Source organism: Ixodes scapularis, unplaced genomic scaffold, assembly GCF_016920785.2.
Source record: "Ixodes scapularis isolate PalLabHiFi unplaced genomic scaffold, ASM1692078v2 PGA_scaffold3__209_contigs__length_174095766, whole genome shotgun sequence".
Classification (NCBI taxonomy): Eukaryota; Metazoa; Arthropoda; class Arachnida; order Ixodida; family Ixodidae; genus Ixodes; species Ixodes scapularis.
The window spans coordinates 39,576,442-39,590,222 of record NW_024609868.1 but is presented as its reverse complement, the minus strand read 5'-3'; positions in this window follow the sequence as shown (position 1 = coordinate 39,590,222).

Genomic DNA, 13,781 nt, shown 5'->3' with positions numbered 1-13,781 from the left:
TCTATAGCGACAGTACCGATAGACACTTTCCAAAAATGTGCTCCATCTATACCCGTTTTCACCTCAAGAAAAAAGGAAGTTTTGCTCCATGTTCCTACGCCGCGCGAAATAGTTCTCACAAAATTTGGTCGTCGGACGCAGGAGCGGTGCTTTTGGCGTTGGAAACGTGTGCGTCTTGATAAGAGAACACAAATCTAATCTAAAATACACCTACGTATATCTCAATTCTCAGCATAAAGAGGGAAATTAGTAATGCTCCGCGAGGAGCTGGACTTTTTTTTACTACGGTTCTTGAGGTGAAAACGGGTATAGTAACTGCCGCGCCGATTTGCCGAGTCCGTCTTTGTTTGGTTACGTATGCTTTGAGCATGTATTGAACACGAGGGCTTCGTCTGCGTTCGGCGTGAATTCGGATCCAATCAACGCGCTCAGTCGTGTCAATGGCTACGGCCAATGTTGCCTGATCGGGTTTTCAAAGGGGTTTGCGCTTCCTAAACTGACGCGCCAGGTCGGGTTTGTCCGCTCTACGTTTAGCTATCGAGCCACGGCGAATGAACGCACGCAATCTCACGGTTTAGTGGGCCAGGAAAGGCTATCGCATTTAGAAAATAATTTATCGAGGTTCATCGAGTTTAGCTTCTTATGGCGTGACACAGAAACTGCGCACAAGCACTGTGTACCTTGTTCGTAAGAATGCCCTCTCGACAAGTTACTAGTAAAAAGTATTGGTAGACAAAATAATGATTCGACATACGGTCGCTAAAAGAGCTTCCGCTAGAGGTCGCCTCTTGCACTGCACCATCAGCACTCTTTTTACACACTTCAGAAATAAAGGGCGTACCTGCGACAGCACCCCATTCTACGAGCGAAAAGGGCGTAATACTCGAAACAAGGGTGCTGACAGAAGGTAGCCATCGGTGTATGTCTGCATACTACATCGACGAATTCTCGCCTGTACCGCCGCTTTTTACTTGGAGATATATTCCGTGAACTTGAAGATATATATATGCTTTATGCGAAATACTCGCTATAACGGACTAACATATTTGTAACCGATGAAATATACGAACCTTTAGTCATTAACGTTGTAAATAAGAGGCTGAACATTTTACTCTCTCTCTCTCTAGACCTCGTATACCCTGAAAAGCATTCGTGCGTTTCGGTTTTCTTTTTGTCGCCCGTCCCTAATTTTGTGCTTTCGCTCGAAAGTAAAATAATGACCAGCATGAAGTTACATGAATTACATGTAACAAAAGAAAACAAACATTTGATATGGTTTCTTTGTTGTCCATTCCGTTTTGCATATTTTATATATATTTCTTTTCTCCCCAGTCGCTCGAGCTCGAGGTCGGTGCCTCGACCTCGGGAACAGAGTGCGGCAAGCGACGGCGGCGACGGCGGCTGCGATCATCGCTGACCCGTGGCGACTCCGCTGTCGGCGGGCAGGCCCCGGTGGCTTCGTTCAGCCTGAGCTTGGCCCCGGCGGAGGCAGGGGGCGCCGTCCCCTCCTCCAACCTAGAGTTCCTGTATAGCTACCTACGGTAGCAGAGTTGCGCATTCAGCCTCGGCGCTTGGCCGTAGCGCCGGCTTTCCCGCACGAGCTGGTTGCTTTGCTCCTCACGTGACTAAATTTGGCGAATAGCGGCGCCGCGCGCGCCGCCGCGCATGGAAAACAGGAGAGGAGGAAAAGGAGGCGGAAAGCAGGGAAACATACGCCGGGGCAAGAGAAACGTCGGCGGAGCGACCGTAAAGGTGGCTTTCTTGCACGCCAACGGATGCTTTGCTCCTCACGTGATGGATCTCGGCGAATAGCGGCGTGGCGGCGCGGGGAAAACAAATGCGCAACTCTGGCTCCCGTAGGGAGCCTATACAGGAACTCTACTCCAACCCGACTACCTCCTCCTGTCCTGAGACAAAGGGACGCCGTGCAGCCCCGAAAGCGCTACTCCTTGTCGGCGCCGAAACGAGCCAGGGGTAGCTGCAGGGTGCCCCCTAGAGTCGCTTCACTTGTCTTCGCCCGGTTGACGGCCTGGGAGCACCGTAGTGCGTCCGTCGCGTGCTCATTTGAGTTTGTCTGCGAGCACGCACACCGAATTAAAAAGGGGAAGACAAAAAAAAAAGGGGGGGGGGGGGGGGGAGAGAGTTTTTTTTTATTTTCTCGTTTTGAATTTTGAATGTTTTACATTCAAATTCAAGCGTTTGTTTCTATGTTAAACTGAAACTCTCGTTTTTTATACAATGTGCCGGGAAACAAGTAATGTTTTATATTTATTTATGCTAGCGTACCATGAGAATTGCTCGATAGACGTCAAAGTACGATAAATTCTGATTTTTTTTTTTTAGGTGATCTTGGTATTTTGTGATTTGCACGCGAGAAGAAACTACAATTAGTAACAGGTTAAGGAAGCAGTAGAAGATCCGCATTGGGCGCAAACTTTCTGCCTCGATGATACTTGGATCGTTTGAGGCCTCGTGAGCTATTGGCGACGTGAGCGATCGAAAGCGTCACTGTGGTCGGACCACCTCGATAGACCGATCTCACCAAGCGTTCCACGCATGCGTGACGCCGCCATAACCGTAGTTCATAGGAGTCACATGCCAGTTCACGAGAGAGCTCATGCCGCCTCGTGCTCTGCGCGCGCAGACCTCCAGCGGGGTTGTCGCGCGTGCAGAAAGACTTCCCACGATGCTTGGCGGCAACGGTGGTGTTCTCAAACTACCTGGTGAGATCGGTCTATGGGCCGAATGCTGGCTTTGACGTCAGCAAAGGATGTATCATCGACGGAAATAAGAGGAATGTAAGAACTTCAATTTTGACGGTGTTGGCAGTGTTGCTTTGAGAGCGCTATGATTTCAGGCTTTCACCATGCCCATTACAAACACCATCGAACTTGTTGTTCACGAGGTAATGACGTCACGAAAGGTAACCGAACGAGGACGCCACCGAAACATCTCGTAAACACGGCGAATTAAGGTATACGAGCTCGTGCTGGAGGCGCGGCTTCTGCCGGATTCTCAAAGAGCGTTATTTCGGGCCTCTCATTTGACAGCTCCGTGCTTTGGCCACCATGCCCCGGAAGATTTTGTCGGGCAACGTGGAATTAGCGCGAGCCCCTCGCTATTTAACTTTCCAGTTGGCACACTATAAAGCGCCTCGGTCACACTGCGCACATGTCATACAAAAGACACGGTGTTAACATCAGACATAAAGGTATCTGCGCACACGCGTCAAGCATGTCCGAAGGCATGCTACGATCATGCATGTCTGCATACAGTTTTTGTATGACCAGTGCGGCAGAACCTTAGCACAAGGAACAAACCCGCCTCGGACATCAGGGAGTTCTAGGGAACCGTTCTTGCACATCCGATACGAGTCCTCCGATGGGAAGTGTGCATGTGCTACCGCAGAAAGCTCGCACATTCGCAGTGCATACCGGAAGGCCCCCCCGTACCGTATCGGGTGTGCAAAGAATGGCTCCCTAAAACTTCCTAGTGTCTGTAGTGTTACGATTTGCCGTCTGCCGGACTTCTTCGGCTGCCGACGTCAGGGTGTCGAAGCGCGGCAATGCGACACCAAGCGAGATCCGGCGGTTGGCGAAGGTCACGGCGGGATTAGCTCGAGAACGGCTCTCGTGGTTCACCAGCGTCACCAGTTTGCACAGAACGATTGCCCAGAAGCCCAGTAGTTATTTTCTGCGTCTGGACATGATAAAACGCATGCGACGGAGTTGGCCAACTCGTGAAGCACCAGCTAGGGCCACGCTGAACAACCTGAGAGAACGTTCAATGAACGCAGTTCAGACGGCCAGGACAATGTTGAGCGTTCTATCCGAGAAACTGAAAGGCGTGCATCTTGTGTATCTGGACGGAAATGAGGTTATTCAGTGTCGTCAAGAAAAGAAGAGTGGCTGACGGTGCGCGCCTTTCCTGGCATTCAGTTGGCACGCGTGGCGGCTCTGCGAGTCATCAGCAGAAGGTACGTGTGGCATATATGTAGCACGGACAGTCAGATCTGGTTTGAAGAAACTTTATTAAATGGGTACAGTGAGAAAACCCGTAGCGTAAAGTGCCGAATTTGATTCCCCATGACTGCTCATCAAGAATGCAGGGACATCTTATTTACCTCATTCTTCTTCGCGGGGTATTTAACCTATTATTTTACTTGGTCTTTCCATATAAACTTTATCTGATCACCATACGAGAATCACGGAACGTTATCCTCGCGGATAAAATATCTCGGCTTGCCACGATCTATTCGTATACACCGGGAGTATCGAAGCTGTCCGGCGCGGTGCACCCCTAACCTGAAATGATATCTGTCCCCAGAAATACATAGCTAACCTAAAGAATTCTAGTATTCTATCTTTATTGTTGTGTGTGGAAGGAAATTTATTGCTTTTATTCTGAATATAAAATATACCGGAAAGTAAAATTTCACACTGCATCCTCTTTTCTCGATTCACTAGTCTCTAATATGATATCTCTCTGTACGCTGTATGTAAAATGCTGTATATAGTTGCTCCTCACTTTTACTGTGTGACCGATTGCTCTAGTTGTCAATAACCTCATCTAAATAAAAATATATGAAAGATGTGCGTTAGTTTCCTGAAAATGGAACTCAGAGTCACTTCTCGTATAGGGTACTGCTAAGTGTATATATACACTTTGAAAAAGATCCCTAGTTTGGAGAGTTTTGTCTTTTTTCTGAATAAAATAGTGAAACATGTTTTTAATAGAAATGAATGCCGAAATACAGTGTGACAGGGTACCCAAATTAAAAAAAAATCGAGGGTGTTTTTTTGTTATTCGCATTGGAATTTTTTCGTTGTTTGATTTTCCTCCCATGTTTGCCTAAACATATCACGGCGATCGTATCACTCAGATACCTAATATATATTTTAAATAATATCTATATATAAGTACAATACTATCTGAAAAGTATATGATGGTGATTAATTTATTTCATGAGATGCAGGCCTCCAAATTTTGCCATTTGCCGCTTGAGCAGGCATGTTTGACAATTTTTAGAAAAATAAATATAGTTTAAATAAATATAATTACTATATATTATACGCAAGCTGTACCCATAGTCTGTTTCTAAAAAGGTATTAGAATTTTTTAATTTTATCGCTTTAGTTATTCACTTTCAAACGTGCCCCCTACATTAGTGGGCGTTAATGCAACTGTCCACCTCTTCATGCCTTACGATTTTTCCTGAACCCCAAATGTTTTTTTGTTTTTTTTTGTGGTCAAAACTAAGCTTGGATTCGCTTATACCCGACACTAGACAATGACATATAAAAGCATCAGTTGATTTAAAAATGTCGACCAGCCACTCTTTGGTCGATCTTGTCTGAAACCACCCTGTAATCGATTATTTGTTTTCGACGGGTACAGGACTGGGAGCTCCCGGAAACGAGAACGTCCGATTGTTTCCCTCTTCGGGAAGCGTCGCCCTCCAACACTCCTTCTCTGCCCTAAAAGGCTACAAAAAGCGCACTCTAGAGTGCCTTCATGTGCAAAGCGCACATGAAGGCTCCCTAGCGCACTCCATCGCGAAGAGCCGTCGTCCGTTCTGAACTATGCGCTATGCAATGAACGTCTGTTACGTTTGTCACTCCGTGACCTTCCGGGTCGTGACTGAGCAAACCGCGATTGCACCGAGTCGTCGGACGCCGGCGGCCTTGCCACGCTACCAATGAGGGGCCAGGGCTGGACGTCGCGACTTCACCTCGACGCCATAACAGCAGACTGTCTTTTGTACGACGCGTTAACGGCCCGATCGCGGCTCTAGTGCTTTCAGTCTGAATCCGCGATCTGGCCTCTGTCACGGAGACGCCGCTATCTGTCGTTCTGGCGAATCAAACCCTCGACACGGGCCTCGGGTTGTCTCGGGTCATCAGGGGGAAGAAGTCCATGGAGCTGCCTGCCATCTTGGGAGTCCGACTCGGCCCCCACATGCGTCTACTGATGGATGAGGCCGTTGGCTGACTCGGGCGTCCCCCGCCCCAAGATGCAACCCGACACCGCACCCCGGTGGGAAACTCTTCCGTGATCTCGCCGAAGAGAAGTTTTTCTGCGAAAACGTGCTCGTTTGCTTGACTCGAGGAAACAACAAAAAGAACGAAAATAATCAGTGGGTAAAAGAGAGGATGGTGGAGGGAGGGACCAGGCGATGTGCTGGGGAGGTTCCTGAGAAGCTGGCGACAGGTTCAACTCGCAGGCAGAGTCAGCCACATGCGTGGCGTACCACCGGACACTGAGCCTGAGCGCGTCGGAGTTGAAAAATTGTGGTGATGGAGTAAGTAAAATGGGGGCATCTGGAATCGAGACGAAAGTTTGTCTTCGTGTCCTTGACTCAAGATGGGGAATGGTCCTTGCAAGCAAAATAGTGTCCAGTTAAAAAAAGGAAAACATAATCAAATGTACACATGAGAAGAAAGAGAGATAAAGAAAGAAAAACAATCCTAAGTTTTAATTTGGTGTTTTTTTTTGTTTTTTTTTACTTTGGGTTTGAGTTTGACGTTTCAGGGTTTCTATTTTTGTTTGTTCTTTAAGCGTACCGTACAGAGAACGGCTGAGCAGATTTTTTTTTTCCAGTGATAAATCAGGTCTAATTGCTTTTTTTTTATGTATGTGCATATTTTCTGTAAGAGCCATGTTCTTGCAAGACAACCACCTTTTATGAACGAATATTATTTTCTGTGAGCAATAATATTTGGGCAATTAGGGCGGGAAAATTGACGCAATTTGGCGTAATTTTGTCCAACATTATTTTTATACTTAAGCATTCACAACATGATGACGCTAATATCTTCCATGAAAAATATCTAACATATGTGTACATGATATAAAAAAAAAATAAAACGTAATATTTATCTGTCACGCACACAAGAAAAAAACTATAAGCGATGCGAAGAAAGTACATTTTAACGCAATAGCGTTTAGCGTGTCGCAGAAAATCCGGCGTCGGCGTCGGTGGGACCAAAAAATCCCACAATGCAACGCGAGCAGCCACGTATGACGTCACATGTGTCTGTGACATCACGATCTTATTGGCCCGCTAAGCTTGTCGGGAAAACTAAATTTCCCGCCAAATGTTTCAGAGCATTTTCCCACCAAATTTAGCGGGTCGGTCACGCGACTCTACCGACTAGGCCACGTACACGCGCTTCCAGGGCTTGGGGACAAGCGCGGGTTTACATGAGAGGGCTGGGCGAACGGCGCCCGATAACGCCAGCGTCCTCCATGTTTTTATCGACATTTTCAAAAACATTATTTTTCGCTGAAGTTTTTTTTTTGTTTTTTTTTCCATACTTGGAAAAATATGTCATAGTGTGCAAGGCTAAGCAAAATAGGAACACATAAGAAAATTTCTCGTATGTTTCATCCCCCTTTCGATATTAGTGCGTGAATGGCGCTGAATCCTTTTAAAAAAAGGCGAAAGTGCGCGCCAATTATTTCGTGCTCAAAATATGCACGCTGTAAATACAAGCAGTACTATGGTGTTCGAAGGTATAAAATAACACGGAGACAGAAAGTGGTCGTCTCTTGTCGACCCTCCGCGGCTTTCTTTTTACTCTCTTTAAGCTTTTTTAAACAATTTCCTGAAGCGAGAACTAACATAAGTGACGGCAATATTGAATAACCCCCGAACGACCATCGAAAGATAAAACGAACTGACCCCAAACCTTCCTTCAAACTTAATTTGAGTCCGTCGTACCGTAATTGGGGACTCTCCTGCACAACGTGTCCCCTTCACGGGGGCACCGAGGGGGCAAAGCTCAAAGGCAGGACTCTCTACGTACAGGTAGTGGAAAGTAAAAATGTCAGAACGCGACATACGCGAAGCAGTTCGCTGACCGCTTGCTCATTTGCCCACCCTGTCAATGATGTCCATTAATCAACGTTCGCGCGCTCTTGCAGAGTTGTCACATGAACTGCAAGGTTCACGTTTCGGTAGGAGCTCTGAAAAACCACACGCACACACACGCACACATTTTTTTTTTTTTTTTTTTTTTTGTGTGGGCACTGCTTGTATTTTATAGCTTCATCGCCAATAAAAGAATATAGTCCCGATAAGTGGCGGCGAGCGCGTGCCTCGGTAATGGAGCCTCCCCTCATCCGAGTAGACATACTCAAAACAAGCGACCAAAGGCCCGCATGTCTGCGGTATTTGGGGGTGAGTCATATATATATATATATTCGGTGCGGTATAATTTCTGACGCGAGTCGTGCGCGACACAAGAAAACTGCCCTCGATCGAATGCTCCCCGTGCTGGTTATCATTTTTCTCGATCCATGGCTGCAAAAAAGAATTCATGATGCTGGTCTGAGCCATCATGAACTGCGTACATAATAGCTCGCGCGTTAAAATAAAGATTAAAACAAAAACGACAGTGTTTCTTTCGACTGTCCATGCCTTCGATGCGCGTTCATTGCCTTCCACCGTGCTTTGGCTGTGCGTGCACGCTCGAGGCCCAGGAAACGCCGAAGTGTTGTCGAAACTAGAGGGAACGCACGCATGGAGGCACTTCCCCGTCAATCTCGGCTTGTCAGTGACTATTGTTAAACTTATTAAAAGTTTCGTGTTTGTCTTTATATGCTGTGCAAGTTATTGTTAGCGATTCTTCAAACTTTTAAACAGGCTATTTTATAACTAAAATGCTCCCAAAGCTTTTTTTTTTTTTTTTAAGAGTATTTAAGCAACGTTGTTTAAATAGTGGAATTTTCTCCGAATTCGCCGAAAAGTTAGGAGATGCGCCTTGCGCTCCTAACCAGTCAAAGCTCGAGGATCGCGGCGTTCAGGTTAGGGAAAACTTTACGAGATCTCTAAATTGGCGAAGACTTTGCAACAGATCCCCCGCGTGTTTAATGTACTATCGAGTACCCGCGAAATTCGAACAGACATGCTGCGCTACCTAGATGCAACAGGAACTGGAAAACCTGATGGGTGGAAAAGGGGCTGCGAGTGCGCACGCATGTATACCTTCGTACGTCGCGCGAGGGCAGTTTTCACAAGACTTGGTTGTCTGAGGAAGAAGCGATGTCCTCGGCGTTTGAAACGGTTAAGTCTCGATAAGATAACATATCTATTCTAAAATGCACCTACATATATCTTAATTCTCCACACAAAGGAGGAAATTATTATTGCTCCACAAAATTTGGGCTTTTTTAAAATTATTATTACGCTGCTTGTAGGTGAAAAGGAGTATAGTTTTGCCTATAGATAGCGCAGCAAAAGCATGTATTGACTATCGAAGGCCATGCGATCCCCACCGTTCGCCTTTCATTCGTACCCGCCAAAGTGCGCCTAACTGGTTCACTAAATTTAGCGGGAGTTTTGTGTCGCGTGACGTCATGGTGCCACGTAACGTCACGGTGTCGACGTCATGTGTCACGGACTCACGGCGTCCAGTGACGTCAAAGTGCCACATAGATACCGTTCGTAAAATGTTAACACGCGCAGTGTGGGCAGCATACAGTGTGCAGCAGCAGCGTCTTGGTCGGCTGCGGCCGCAGTTCATTGGCGAGGACACAGCGAGGAACCTGGAATATTTCATTTTGTTTAGCTAAAGTCACTATACAGCTCTAAAGACGCGAGGCGCAGCCTATTATTATAATCACGCTTATAGCCTCGGGAGTTCTCCGGGGCTCTTATCGACGAATGGCGGAAGCTTATTGGTTACGGAGTCATAATGAGATGCTGTAGGGCAGTCGTACAAGGAAGAAACGCGCCTCAGCCGGCTTCTGCAGACTGTCTTTTGTCATGACGCACGATGTTATGATGCAGTGTATCAGCGCGGTTTGAAGCTGTCAGTGATAATAGAAGGCATTCCCCAAAGGCGGATAGGCATGAGGACAAGGTCGACCTCTTGCTCGGTGTGCTCCGTTTCGGATTTGCCGTTGCGCGCAGGGTATATGTATACACGCGGCAATAGATGTCTCCGATCGTTCGGGTGGCCCGGCGATCGAGAGACCTCGAGATGACCCGAGCCGCGCTGTATATATGTGGCAGGAAAGGAAGGGATTAAGAAGCTTACGGAAAGCTCACATTCGCATCGACGGAGAACGAAGCGCGACGACCCCGGAAGTCAGGCGTTTTCGGTTCGGGTCTCGATAGAGACTTTCTGTCATTGTTTCAAAAAACACGAGATGCTATTGATGGAACGTGCTGGAAGGACCGAAAAAGACATTGTCGTTGTTTCTCTCCCTGATCTATTCAGAAAACGTAGATTAAGAAGCTTCAGTTTCACCGCAGATGGCTCACTCATGGGGGCAGAAACCGAGGGAAAGGAGGATACGAGAGCCCGCGGGGACATCAGAGCGCCGAGCTCTGATTGGATAGAATAGGGGGTAGACCCAAAGCTATGCGATGCGCAAGTTCGTCTGCTTCTCGCGCAGGAGCTGCGATGATGTCTGAACGCCGAACTCTTATTGGCTGATCGAAAAAAGAAAAAAAAAAAGAATAGCGGGTAGACCTCGAGGCATCTAGGTTCGAGGTCTACCCACTATCCTTTCAATCAAAGCCAATCAGAGCTCGGCGTCGTTCTGACGCCTCCGCAACTCCCTAGCAAGAAGCAGACGACTTGCTCTCCGCTTAGTTTCCTTTGTCTCCACTGCATTCATGAAACGCGTTAACGCACGGAACGCCGGCGTCCGGCGTTTGGCTTATGTATTTGAACGCGTCCGACGAGTGCAGTGGAGAAAAAGTAGCCCTTGTCTCCACTGCACTAATCATTCCACCCGAAGCTCGGCGTTCTGACTTCCCCGAACGCTCTCGTCTGCCCTCCTCCTTCAGTTTCTGTCTAGATAAATTCAACTGCCGTTCTCACTCTGTCGGTGATTACTCGCAGCTTTCGGCGATGGTGGTACTGCGGTGTGAGAATCGCGTTCCCCCAGCTCCTGGGTGATCGGCTTCCGAACGAGGCTGCTTGCCCTGCTTGACGTCGAAGTATTAGGTGCGGCTCTGATATCGCTCGTATTTAACGAAAATAATTACCTACGCGTAGCAGACCTACCTCGTCGTGCTGTTACACGACGATCGTTCAGATGACAGTCATTTTGAGAGGAAGTGCGAGTACAAAGGTTCCTGAATCGGGCTTGTGCACGTTTTTGCTGGATTCGGACAGTATATATGCCTCTCGGCTTCAGGGACGATTAGCAAGTGGCACAAACTGCACTGATTCTACAATGAAGACCAGGATACTGTCTAAGTAATATGAGGAACCAATTTGTGCTTTCAGTTGATATCAGGGTATTGAACTGAACCCGAACCGCGAACCGAAAACTGGAGTAAACCGTTATTTCCGCGCGAACCGGAGTTGAACCGGAACGAAATCATTTTTTTTGCTCCGGAGCGGAACCGCTATATTTTCCGTGCGGTTTTCGGTTCATACGCGAAGTCAGGTCTCGTGAAAAGTACGTGGCGAAAAACACAGTAACCTAAACAATAAACAAAAAAAAAAAAAATGCAACAAAAAATATTTTCGCGCAAACTAGAGTTGAACTGGATCGAAATATTTTTTTTGTTTTTTTTGTTCCTCGGCAAAACTGATAAATTATTTTTCCGGTGTTTCAATCACGTGGGAATTCGAAAAGCAAGAAAAATAGGTAGCGGAAAGCTCTGTAGCTTTCCATTATCAGGTTTTTACACAATGGTCGTCTTCATAATTTTTAAAGTTTGTCTCGAGAACTCAAACGAAATGAGCAGAGCAGCTATAAATTCTCCCGGATTTCTGGTCTTAACGTATTTCTTTAACGAATGCCCACCTTCATCCCAACCTTTTCTTGGGGACCGGAAATGGTTTATCAAAGAAAATTTATCACTAGTACATACCCAATTCGTACGTTAGCAAAAGTGACCAATTAATGAGCCTCTTTGGTGGTAAAACGGTGATATGGCTAGTTGATTTCTCATCTCAAACTGAACATAAAAAATAGAAGAAAAGAAAACGACAAAGAGAGATATAGACAACACGCCTAGTGTTATCTATACCTCTCTTTGACCTTGTCTTTTTTTTTTTTGCGTTTAGTTCATGATTTTATTGGTGTTTCTGTCCTCAATTTTGTAGAGTTGTGTGCAATTTACTTTAAACGCCGTGATTTCATTGTACAACTGATCGGATAATTAAGCGATACAAAGGCCGACGTATATTTTAGAGCCTACACTAGCCTACACTACCATCTAATCTGCTTTTAAAGAAAATATGGGGCACTCCTACATTTGAGAAAAAAACGCTCGAATAGCGTTCATTTGGCCTCAGAATAACAGATATCATAATTATATTTCAGTGCGACGCGCTGGAGAGCCATGAAAGGAATTTCAAAATAGGGCTGAAGCCCCGCCTCCCTAGCCTTGGGCAGGCAAAATATCCGTCGATGACGCCATGGACGGCGACGGTCTTTCGCGTTTTCTCGCGTTTAACAATACTTGCGCAGCAAATGGTTTGGGTATTCGGGTTCACGGGGTGAAAATACTCTAAAATTCACTTCTAACTCTTCTTTTTTTTTTTCAAGAAGCTCCGTAGCTTCCCTTTAAAACAACTCAGCGGATTTTATAATCTGACCGAAATTAAAGTCTAGCACCAGGAAGGGAACGGGGGAATTCAATTTATAGTTACACTACAGAAAGCAGCAAAATAGCTTCGAACTCCGGTATTAGAAACAGCAAGGACCAAAGCTTTTTCTCCTCGGAAACACATACTTCAATACGCGCAGTTCTTCTGAGCATTGCTTCCTTTCTACCCTCGAAATGCGTTCTCGTGTTTTTCTTCTTTTTCTTTTTTCTTCATTTTTTTTTTAATTAACAGCGGGCGGCCGACGCGTCTCGCGAGTTGCCGCTACTCTGTCCAGACTCTCAGGCGCGTTCAGACTCTTGTTGCTTATGTTCAGCTCCAACGATGGACCGCGGCCAATCCTACGAGCAGGGATGGGCAAAATTCACGCAAATATGTATCGTAATACAAATACAAAATACTTCGTCAAAAATGTATTTGATTACAAATCTAATTACATTTCCAAAAAGCATTTAAGTACAAGATACAAATACAACCAACTGTATTTGGTCTCCTCCAAATACCTTTCCAAATACATTCCTCGAATTTAGCGTCAGCGACTTCAGGGCACCTGCATCGGGTTTCTGGGTATTTCATTTTAATTTTGCATCGCACACTCGGGAGTTAGTGTGCGAGGCTCTAGTAACGTAATAGAAATATAATCACACACACACAAAAAAAAAAAATGCAATCAGCTTGGACGTAATAGGTGAAAAAAGTACAGAGCTCCAAGCAGCTTTTTTTGTCGATTACATTTTGGTATAGACCAACAAGGAACCGAGATGACCAAGACGCGCAGCACTAGCTAGAGAATTCTTTTATTGTTGCAACTCGCACCAGTTACGAAAATCTGGACGACCGCGCATTTAGAATGTTCCAGGCAAAAGTATGGATGGAAATCAGGCTGGAAAGCATCACAAGTTGTCACAGGCGCTTATTTAGCCAGTCTGCCTGTGAACGTCGATTTCGTCACTATTCTTGCTCTGGACTAGCATTGTAATAACAAAGTCACCAAACGCTTGTGCTTGATTGAGAGACACTACATTCGGTGTAGAACGTAGTTCTTCCTGCTCTGGACAGTGACACTAAATTTGAGGGATGTATTTTCGCCCACAAAATTGTGTTTAATTACAATTGTATTTTAAATACCCATGTTTTAGTATTTAAATACACACATAAAATACATTACCAAATTTGTAATTAAATACAAATGCAAAATACGCA